This window comes from Canis lupus, chromosome 19 (genome assembly GCF_003254725.2).
Source record: "Canis lupus dingo isolate Sandy chromosome 19, ASM325472v2, whole genome shotgun sequence".
Classification (NCBI taxonomy): domain Eukaryota; kingdom Metazoa; phylum Chordata; class Mammalia; order Carnivora; family Canidae; genus Canis; species Canis lupus.
In genome coordinates, this window is record NC_064261.1 from 6,918,048 (window position 1) to 6,930,368 (window position 12,321).

The window sequence follows — 12,321 nt, forward strand, 5'->3', positions numbered from 1 at the left end:
TATTCACTTAACAAATATTTACTAAGCACACACTGATGTTCTAGGCACTATTCTAGTCCCAGGATAAAATTGCAAACAACAGTGAAAAAAGTTCTTAATGGAATTGATAATCAGATATAAGATATAAGATAGATATAAGATATAAGATAAGAAAGAGGTATACACATACACACACACACATTCACACTCACGTCCACACGCATACATGCGCACATAGACTTACATATACACATGCAGTGATATATAAAAATAAAACCAGATGAAGGGATACTGGATGATGTGAGTTTGTGGTATTACAGAGATTATCTTTGGACATGGCGTTTGTGGAAAACAACTAGGGAGGAAGCCAGCACAAATCTTGGAGAATATTTGAAGGAGTGGCAACAGTATTTCAAAAGTCCTAAGACTTCTGAGTGAAAAGATCAAAAGGCTGAAAAAAGTCCTAAGACAAAAACAAGCTTTACATGTGGAAGAAATGCCAAAAACATTAGGGTGTTTAAAGTACACCAAGAAAAGCAGGACCCACGGAAGACTGCATCATCTTGGTAGGTGGAGATATTGTAGTTTTATAGGTCATGAGAAGAATTTACATGAAATAGGAAGTCATTGAAAATTTATAAAGGGAGTTGGGGCACCTGGGTGGCTCAGTCAGTTAAGCATCTGCCTTTGGCTCAGGTCATGATCCTGGAGTCCTGGGATCGAGCCCCCACATGGAGCCCTGCATCCAGCCCTGCCTCAGGCTCCCTGCTCAGCAGAAAATCTGCTTCTCCCTCTCCCTCTGCCACTGTCCCCCTCCTCCCTGCTTGTGTGTGCCCCCCCTGCAAATAACTAAATAAAACCTTAAAAAAAAGGATTTTGTAAAGGGACCAATAATATTTTTATTTGGAAATTCTATGTAGAAAATATAGGATGAGGGATTAAATTAGAAAGTGTGATTATTTGGGAAGATTTTGCAAACTTCCTGTCAAGGGTGATTATGGCTTAACTTAGTGTGGCTGGGGCTGTTGTGGCAGTGACATCATATGTGGTAGGGTCTGGGAAATATTTTGGGGTTAGAATTAATAGGATTTTCTGGTAGGCTAGATGTGGATGTTATGAATGGCTCCTAGATGTTTGACATGGTCAATTGGGTAGGGATGATCCCATTTACAATTATGGTAGGTAGTTTGAAGAATAAAAGTTTTTTAATGAAAGAAATTCAATCTGTTTTAGAAATGCTAAATTTTAGATATTATATTCATAAACATGTTCTGTGTTATATTTCAGTGATTAATTTATCCCCAAATCTTAATAGTTTTATCACACAATGGAGATATATATATATCCCAATATATGCCCAATATATCCCAATATATAGGGCCTTGTCCACACAGACTAAGCAGATACCACCTTTTATATCCACAGCATCTTGACAAGGCCTACTTGTTCTTTAAAGCAGGAGAAATGAGTACATGGGGACTCTACTCTCATTCTTCTGTTGTTAGGCCTAAAAGTCACATGCATATATTTCTTCACTTAGACTACTGGCCAGAAGTACTCACATGGGCTTACCAAAATGCAAGAGCTCTAGAAACTGTAGTCTTCCATGGGCTCATGAGAAGGATACTGGGAATTTACTAGTAACTTCTTCTACAGATACCTATTAGATATCCAAAATAGTAGGCAGGTTGGTTGGATATGAAAATCACATATATTAATGTACAAATACTTTTAAAAATATGATACCCAGTGATGACCCAGGTACTGAATGTAGATAGAGAAAAGGAGTAAGGACTCGTTTCTGGGTTCTCTCTCTCTCTCTCTCTCTCTCTCTCTCTCTCCTTTAAAGCTGAGTAAAGAGAAATTCCAAAAGAAGTAGAAAACAATTTGGTGAACAGCTGGTGAAGCAGAAAGAAAACCAGAAGTCTATGGTACCCCAGAAACCAAGTGAATAAGGAGTCTCAAAGAGAAGAAAATAGTTAATAACTGCTACCTAGATATAAAATGAAGGCCAAACCAAAATTGAATATTTGATATGTCAATATGGAAGTCATTAGGACAAGGAGGGCCTCACCTGAAAGATGTGGACATCTGGCTTTAAATGAAGTAAAGGGGAGTGTGGATGAAGGAATGACAATTTATAGCTTCTGGAGAATGTTGGTAAAAATCATGGGAATGTGTCTTCCCAGGAATGTGAGGCCTGGGGAAATGTCAGGCTGGTAAAGCCTGTGTCAGCTGGACAGGTATCCTGAGGCTTTGTTTCGCCTTGATACGGGAACAGGGCTACGAACTCCTGCCAAACCCCTGTACCCTTCTAAGCTTGAGGAGAATTTCCCAAATTGAAAATCCAATAGTTTCCACCTCCTACGGTCAAGCTTATCCTCTTACCTCGCCTTTTCTGGGACAATCTTGCATATTCTCTTCTCATTTGCACATTTATACTGGCTTCATAATGTAATTACATAGAACAAAATTTAATTCTATTACTCAATCAATGTTCATTTCTTCCAAGTCGCCATGTTGGATGTCACCTTTTTGTCTGCTTTGTGTCTCCTTTGTCTAGCAGTAATCAGTTTATATCGCTTTTTAATAAATATTTCTTGAAAACTTTGATGTTTTAACTTACTCATTTAGGCAAGAGAGAGTACCTAATTTGTGAAAATAATAAAATGGGCTACATGGTTGCCAATGGGAATAAAATATGTGATGTGAAAAGTCACTGGCAAGATAGAAGTACCATTAAGTGTCAAATAAATACAGACTAAAGAAAATAGTGAAGTTAGGCTGGAAGTGGTAGCTTTATGCTCCTTTGGAATAACACAAGTTCTATAAAATACTTTGAATTGTCTTTAGAGATGTTTTCATGGTTCATTTTCTTCCCCAAGGTGTAAGATTTATGCAGTTATTTTTGTAATAAAACAAATTTTATAATTGAATGTATTTTAATGAAGCTTCAGTTGCATTTTAGAAAATAATAGAGAACAGCCCCCAGAAATGCTAATAATGCTTAGTTGTGTTCTTCCCAGGGGCTCAGAAGATTTCTATCTTGTTTTAATAACTAGCTAGTTCTTTACTCTAGCATTATATAAATTAGATTTAAATGGATATTGTGCATATTTTTCATTTATAGCATTTGAGACTTGTAGGTATTCTTTTGAACTCACTTATAAAGTTTTTTTAAAGTCTTTGTTTAAATTCCAGTTAATTAGCGTACAGTGTAATATTAGTTTCTGGTGAACAATTTAGTGATTCGACACTTCCTTTCAACAGCCAGTGCTCATCACAAGTATACACTTTTTAATCCCTATCACCTATTTCGCCCATCCCCCTACCCTCTTCTCCTCTGATTTTGTTTCATAAATGTTTTATTTCTTAAATTCTACATATAAGTGGAATCGTATGATGTTTCTGTGACTTACTTCACTTAGCATAATACACTCTAGCTCTTTCCATGTCATTGCAAATGGCAAGATTTCATTTTATGACCAAATAATGTTCCATTATGTGTGTGTATACATAAATCTGTATATATACCAACTCTTCTTTATCCATCAGTTAATGGATAATAGTTGGACTGTTTCCATAATTTGGCTATTGTCGATAATGCTGCTATAAACATTGAGATATATTTATACTTCTGAATTAGTATTTTTGTATGCTTTGGGTGAATATCTAGTAATATAATTGCTGACCCATAGAGTATTCCTATTTTTAAGTTTTAAGAAACCTCCATATTATTTTCCAGAGTGGCTGTGCCAGTTTGCATTCCCACCAACAATGCAAGAAAGTTCCCCTTCCTCCACATCCTTGCCAATACCTGTTATTTCTTGTGTTGCTGATTTTATCCATTCTGACAGGTGTGAGGTGATATCTCATTATAGTTTTGATTTGCATTTCCTTGATGATCAATGATGTAGAGCATCTTCTGTCTGTTGGCCATCTGTATGTCTTCTTTGGAAAAATGTCTATTCATGTTTTTTTTCCCATTTTAAATTTTATCATTTGTATTTTGGGTACTGAATTTTATAAGTTGTTTACATATTTTGGATACTAACTTCTTTATCAGGTATTTCATTGGTAAATACCTTCTCTCATTCTATAGGTTGCAGCAAAAAGAGAAATGAAGAAATTGATCCCAGTTACAATTGCACAAGAAACAATAAAATACCTAAGAATAAGTCTAACCAAATGACTATGAAAGTGAAAAGACTCATACTCTGCAAACTATAAAATACTGATGAAAGAAACTGAGGGTAACACAAAGAAAGGGAAAAATATCCCATGCTCATGGATTGGAAGAACAAATATTGTTAAAATGTCTGTACTACCCAAAGCAACCTACACATTTAAAGCAATCCCTAACAAAATAACATGCCCCCAGCATTTTTCACAGAGCTAGAAAAAAACAATCCTAAAATTTGTATGGAACCACAAAAGACTCTGAATAGACAAAACAATTTTCAGAAAGAAAAGCAAACCTACAAGCATCACAATTCCAGACTGCAAGCTATATCACAGAGCTGTAGTCGTCAAGACAGTATGGCACTGGCACAAAAACAGACCCAACGTATAATAATGTCACTGTAGGTATATATGATAAATACTTCATTATTCCATTACTTGATAATTCCATTATTAACTAAAAGAAATCCCAACAGATGTCCCTATAGGACACTATAGAAAATTTTGTTCTACAATTCGTAAGAAATTACCAAAAAGTATTTAAGAAGAGGCAGAAAATTATGAAAAAGGAAGGATAATATATTAAGGATTGTTTGTCCTACTGGTTATTATAGCATGAAAATGAATCATAAGGAAATCTGATATCTTGTGTACTAGGTTAAATTCCAACTTCTTGGAAATTTTAGGGGCCAGCCCTTATGGATTATCTGTTTGAATGCAGGTCAGATTACAACTGGCTTTGGGATGATGTAATAACCTTAAGATAATCAGTGGCACTCTTAGGAAAAAGAAAAGAAGAATGCTATTTTTCTGAGCAGAGGTTAGATGATTTGAGGGTTGGACTTACTTTACCAGCAAAGAAGTTGAGATGTGAGTTCACAATTTTAACGTTATTATTTAGCAATTTTTATTTGCATCCTACATAAGAATATTCCGTAGAAGAATTGCATGCCAAATATTCATATGCCCAGCCTTTAATTTAAGAATTCATACATCTGTGTCTACTTCCTAATTTGGAATTTTTATTATCCACCTTTGCCTTGTCAGAAGAAATATATAATATTTAATTTTTATCACTTCAATACATTTCTTTATATTTTTACCATATAACCAGTCCTAGGGAATGAATTACTCTTTTATGTTTTGGAAGTTTGCATAGTTATGTTCTCTAAATTACTGGAAATTGAGTTTTTTCACCCTAAAAATGGATTGAGCTATCTCCATGTTGGTACCTGTGGCTTTGTCTCATTCATATTTTGCTCTTGTATTCCATTATATCCATTCCACTGCTGCACACCTGTGAGAATTTCCCTGGTGTATTCATAGGAGTAAAATTTTAGTGGTAGTGAAATAAACTGAGTTTTTGAATTCAACACATTTTGTTCAAGACCTTTCAAAGACTGTTGTACTACATTATATTTCTATCAGCAATTCATGAACTTTCCGATTACTCTACCAGCGGTGCCACATGAACTCTTTTCAGATTTTTAGAGTTGCCCATATCTTGGGGGTGACATTTTATCTCCATATTTCTAGTTTCTGTTTTCCTGATATGATATTATGATTTGTTTCACATATCTATGACTATTTAGTTTTTTTCTGTATATACCTTTGTCAGAATTTGTTATATGTTTTCCTATCATATTTTATCTATTAATTCATTGAGATTCTTTACATATTATCAAATAAAGCATATATATGCATGTATAATCATTACTATCAGCACCAATGTTTTGTAATTTATTTAAACATAGCTTTCCCATTAATTCTTATGTTGTGTCTTTTGATATCCTAGGTTTAGAATTTAATGTAGCCAAGGTTTAGACAGTCTTTATTATCAGTGCTTAATAAAAAGATGCTCCCTTGAAATTTATTTGTATTTTTTATATTATGCTTTTTATATTAAAGCATATATCCAATAGAAAGTGATTTTTGTGTGGTGTGAGGAAAGGATTTATTTTATATATTCACCTGGATAATTAAACATTTCTAATTTGCTGTCTGGTTATCCCTTAGCCATTATGCAATCCTATTCCATTTGTATATTAAACCACTGTTTAGATACTTAATGGGTTTATGAGTTTTCTGTCCTATTGATTTATTTGTCTATTGGTACAATAATACCACACGCCTTTTAACAATGAAACTCTTAAGATATCTTTTTCTTTTATTGCATGTGTATCACATTGTTTGTTTTCTTCACTTTATCTCTTTGCCAATTGCTCTTACAAATACTTAAATCAATTTTTCAAATTGTATGTAAATTATTATTGTTATTTGCATTAGAAATGCCATTTTTATAAATAAGTCTACAATTTGGGCTGAAAATAAATGTTTACAATATTGAGTAGTATTCTTACACTTGAACATACCATTGTTCTAAGCATATTTAGGTTTGTGTTAATGTCTTTTAATAAATCTACATTTCTTTATTTAAATGCAGTTCACCATTTATTAGATTAAATATTTGATATCATGTTTTGGGGGAAGATCTTGTAAATAATGTCCTTTTAGAAAATACATTCTATAGTTTTGTTGTAGGAAATGCAAGTGGTGTCATATACTGATATTATATCCAACAAGTTCACTAAGTCCTCACCTTAATTGTAGTAATTGGTATATATATTCCTTTTTGACTTTTCTATACTGATAAACATATTATTTGTGACAAGAGACATTGTTCTTTCTTTAATTCTAATCCTTACATTTTATTTTTTTCTGTTTTATTATACACTGTGGAAAGGATTGGGTGATAGTAGATGATATAATATGGTTTATTACTTTGAAATAAATGGCAATAATATTTGAACATTACATGTATTTTTCCTATTTTTTTGTTTTTCAATATATTTTTAATGGTGTGATGTCTTTGTACTATCTTGAGTAGTCATTTTTATTTTATTCTATTAATTCTGTAAATTACATTTATGCCTGTGATAAGATTGGTGGCTAATATACTTTTTTAAAATACCCTTTTCTAATTTTTATAAGAAGGTATATTACACTCATAAGTATTATTTCAGAGCAGGTTTTTCCAGGTCTTTCCTCTTGTTAAATTACATAGAAGAGTGTGAAGCCATAAATCAATGAATATGATGGCCAAACTGATTATAATTTTGTAGTGGAGAATTTTTTCCCAGTATAGATCCAATTCTGAAAACTACAGCTGATTTATTCATTCCATTTTCTGGCAAATAGATTTTTTTTCTGGCAAATCCTCTCTTGATGCTCTTTCCTCAAGGATTCTGCAATGGTCTCTGTTCCACCCCACCCCCCATTCTATGTGCTGATACAAATGTTTCTGTTCCTTTGTTGCTTTAATACTTAAGGCTTATTGGCCATCTGTATGTCTTTTTTGGTGAAATTTCTGTTCATGTCTTTTGCCCACTTCATGATTGGATTGTTTGCTTCTTTGCTGTTAAGTTTAATAAGTTCTTTATAGATCTTGGATACTAGCCCTTGATCTGACAAGTCATTTGCAAATATCTTCTCCCATTCTGTAGGTTGTCTTTTAGTTTTGTTGACTGTTTCTTTTGCTGTGAAGAAGTTTTTATCTTGATAAAGTCCCAGTAGTTCACTTTTGCTTTTGTTTCCTTTGCCTGCATAGATGTATCTTGCAAGAAGTTGCTGTGGCCAAGTTCAAAAAGGGTGTTGCCTGTGTTCTCCTCTAGGATTTTGATGGATTCTTATCTCACATTTAGATCTTTCAACCATTTTGAGTTTATCTTTGTGTATGGTGTGAGAGAATGGTCCAGTTTCATTCTTCTGCACGTGACTCTCCAATTTTCCCAGAACCATTTATTGAAGAGACTATCATTTTTCCAGTGGAGAGTCTTTTCTGCTTTGTCAAATATTAGTTGACCATAGAGCTGAGGGCACATTTCTGGGTTCTCTATTCTGCTCCATTGATCTACTGTCTGTGTTTGTGCCAGTACCACACTGTCTGGATGATCACAGCTTTGTAGGGAAAATGCTCCACATCACTTGCCATCAGGGAAATGCAAATCAAAACCACAATGAGATACCACCTCACACCAGTGAGAATGGGGAAAATTAACAAGAGAGGATAAAACAAATATTGGAGAGGATGTGGAGAAAGGGGAAACACCTTGCACTGTTGGTGGGAATGAGAACTGGTACAGCCACTCTGGAAAACTGTGTGGAGGGTCCTCAAAGAGTTAAAAATAGAGCTTCCCTATGACCCAGCAATTGCACTACCTGGAATTTACCCCAAAGAAACAGATGCAGTGAAAGACCGAGACACCTGCATCCCAATGTTTATAACAGCAATGTCCACAATAGCCAAACTGTAGAAGGAGCCTCGGTGCCCATTGACAGATGAATGGATAAAGAAGACGTGGTCTATGTACAGTGGAATATTCCTCAGCCATCAGAAACGACGAAAACCCACCATTTGCTTCAACGTGGATGGAACTGGAGGGTATTATGCTGAGTGAAGTAAGTCAATCAGAGAAGGACAAACATTTTATGGTCTCATTCATTTGGAGAATATAAAAAATAGGGACAGGGAATAAAGTGGAAAGGAGAAAAAATGAGTGGGAAATATCAAAAAGGGAGACAGAACATGAGAGACTCTTAACTCTGGGAAATGAACAAGGGGTGGTGGAAAGGGAGGAGGGCAGGGGTTGGGGGTGACTGGGTGACGGGCACTGAGGGGGGCACTTGATGGGATGAGCACTGGGTGTTATACTATATGTTGGGAAATCAAACTCCAATAAAAAATATCCAAAAATAAATACTTAAGGTATTGGGTCTTGCAAATGTAGCTACTACCTGGAGGCTCCTTTCTTGCTCATCCACTCAAGTTTTTATATCTTGGTCTTTTTTGAGCGTTGGGAATTTTATTTATAACCATTAAATTGAAATAATATTTGTTATATTCATGCAACAATTTTAGGTGTTTTATTGTGGAAGATTTTCTCAGATACTTAATTTTTGCCATTGTTTAAAACAGAAATGTCATATGATTTTATTTTTTATTTTTATTTTTTAAATATTTTATTTATTTATTCATGAGAGACACACAGAGAGAGAGATAGAGAGAGAGGCAGAGACACAGGCAGAGGGAGAAGCAGGTTCCATGCAGAGAGCCTGACGTGGGACTCGATGCCAGGACTCCAGGATCATGCCCTGGGCTGAAGGCGGCGCTAAACTGCTGAGCCACCCGGGCTGCCCCCAAAAATGCTATATAATTTTAAAGAATCATAAATTAAGTGTAAAGGTCACCTTAAAAAGTGTTACAGATTAAATTAAGCAAAATAATTTTACAGATATTTGAGAAACATCCATCATTAAAAAAAAATTGTAGCAGTACAGCATACTTGTTATCCATTTTGCATGACCTAATTATTAAGAATTGTTTTTAAGACTATGTTTAAGATGTATTAAGTTTCCCAAAAGAAAATATTTCTTAATTTCAAGAGAAATAGTATTTAAATAATACTTGATTATAGCCACAGCATTAAATAGAACTTGATTATAACCACAGCTATAAAGCACAAAATTAAAAGAAAAGAAAATTGAGAAGGTGTTATTAAAGCCAGTGTCAAAACTAATTCTAGAAATGTGTTTCTGCAATTTAGCTAACAGAATAAAACAGGAAGTTAATGACTTTTTTTTTCTTTTTTTTTTTTTTTTTTTTTTTGCCAGAGTACCCATTACTCACCAATTTAAAACATTTTTGGTTAGCTCCTTGTAGAACATGCCTAACTCAGTTCTTGAGATATGGCAATGAGTAAGAAAGATATGCTCCCTCATAGGTCTTGCTCATGTTATAATGAATGAAGCTGCAAATAAGCTACTAAAAATATAGCAAAACTCATGTGCCAGGAAGAAAATGAAGCAGAGTAAGCAACAGTGAGTGATAGGACAGGAACTCTTTTAAAAATGATTGCCAAGAAAAACTTCCTTGGGAGATTTTATTTTAACAGAGATAGCCACAAGGTGATATGAGGAGAAAGCCATTATAAAATCTGGGACAGGGGCCCCTGGGTGGCTCAGTTGGTTAAGCATCTGCCTTTGGCTGGGGTCATGATCTCAAGATAGCTCCAACGTGAGTTCCCTGCTCATTGGAGAATCTGCTTCTCCCTCTCCCTCTCCCTTGCTCATGATAGCTCTCTCTCTTTCCCTCCCAAATAAGTATATAAAATATTTTTAAAAAATAAAATAAAATCTGAGAGAGAAAAATATAAGAATATATAACTACCAGAATGTAATGAGAGAAGAATTAACCTGATTATGTTCCAAAGTCATCGATACTGAGTGTGGCTGGCAGGTGAGAGCATAGGAGAAAGTGGTAAATGCTGAGAGAGGAGAGGAAGACAGGGTCAGATCGTACCTGGGCTCTTGGGTGGGCTATCCACATAATTCAGAGCTGAACGAGGACTATTTTGAGCAAGAGGGATAAACAAACCATGCTTGTTTTAGGTATATCAGGTCAAACTATTGCACTGGCTACAGACCAAGATATGGAGTTTGTATTTTCCAAATGTTTCCTGTTGAAGGTTGTGAGCTGATATAATATCTAAAAGATCACTCTGGTACTCTTCCATCCATTTATTTTATATTCTGAAAGGGACTATATAGAAAAAGGCCTAAAATAGCAGGAGAGGAAACATTCATAGTAATCTGTAGCAGGCCATCAATTCTGAGGCCCACAAGGGCATCCAAGAGGGAGAATGATGGATTTCTGGTTATGAGGGTCACTGCTGATAACTTGGATTTGGAAGTGTTAAGAATCTTCAGTAGTAACCTCTACTATCTTTAGCAGTAAGTTACTTTAGAAATGAAAGAAATGTTTGTGTGTGTATATGTTTTTTTCAGTTATAGATAATGCTTACAATACTAAAATATTTTAGCTAGCTATGTGATCAAGATTTACAAATTTATCTGTTTAATACTTTCTCTGCAGATTAAAAACTATCGTATTAATGCTAATTCTGAACTTCATTAGGTATCACATAATTTTCATAATTTATCCTACTAATTCACAAGATTAAGGCTATGTGAAAGAGTGGAAATAGCATAAACTCTTGAGTTAAAAATAATCATCGCTTAAACTGTGTGCTTGGCACTCATAGCTGTGTATTTTCACATACTTTCTAAACTTTCTGAGCATCAGTTTATTGTTTTTGATCTAGAGCTGTATCAATTGCAGACTAGGTAAGAAAATCCAAAGATTTTTTTCTTAAAAAAAAATTAAGAACATAATATAGAAACTATCTCTTCCTAAACTTCCAAGAAAATGGTAACTGTTTCTTTATCATCATCCTCATCATCGCCGCTGCTACTATCCAAGAATATCTGGACCATGATGTTTCTGTCAGAACCAAGTTTTGAAAAATGGATATTTTATTCATCCAAGTTAATTAATACAATTCTTGTAGAACTATCTACTAAACCAGCTTCTGGAAGACTCCTAAAAAGAGGAGTTTAAAATTAGCAGTTTTCAGTTCCAAATCAGAGCTATTTATGCAGACGATAATTCTAAACAAAAATTGTCCATAAGATTTTTTCAAAGGAAAGTGTGCGATGGAATTGTCTTGCCTGTTTGTTTTTTTTTTTTTTTCTTCAAATCAACAAGCCTATGTTGCTGATCTTCCATTAGATTTTTTTTTTAATTTTTTTTTTTTACTTATTTATTTATTTATCATAGTCACAGAGAGAGAGAGAGGCAGAGACACAGGCAGAGGGAGAAGCAGGCTCCATGCACTGGGAGCCCGATGTGGGACTCGATCCCGGGTCTCCAGGATCGCGCCCGGGGCCAAAGGCAGGCGCCAAACCGCTGCGCCACCCAGGGATCCCCTGTTTGATTTTTAAATTACTAACTAGTGGGTGAAATGAGAGAGAAGGCACAAGAAAACAAATAATATTATCAACAGTGGTGAACAATTTTATGGTTGTTACTATTGTAAAAATGGAAAGTAGACTATTTAAAAAAGTGCTTTTATATTCCTTATTGTATTACATCTTCATAAAATTCAGTACATTTATATTACTCATAATTTACTATGAGAAATATAATAATAATTTTAAACTGTTTTATGAAACAAAATTTCAAGAATCAGAATTATAGGTTGATTTGTCCAGGAGTATATGGCAAATTAATGATATAAATTAAACACCAGTGTATGTGATATA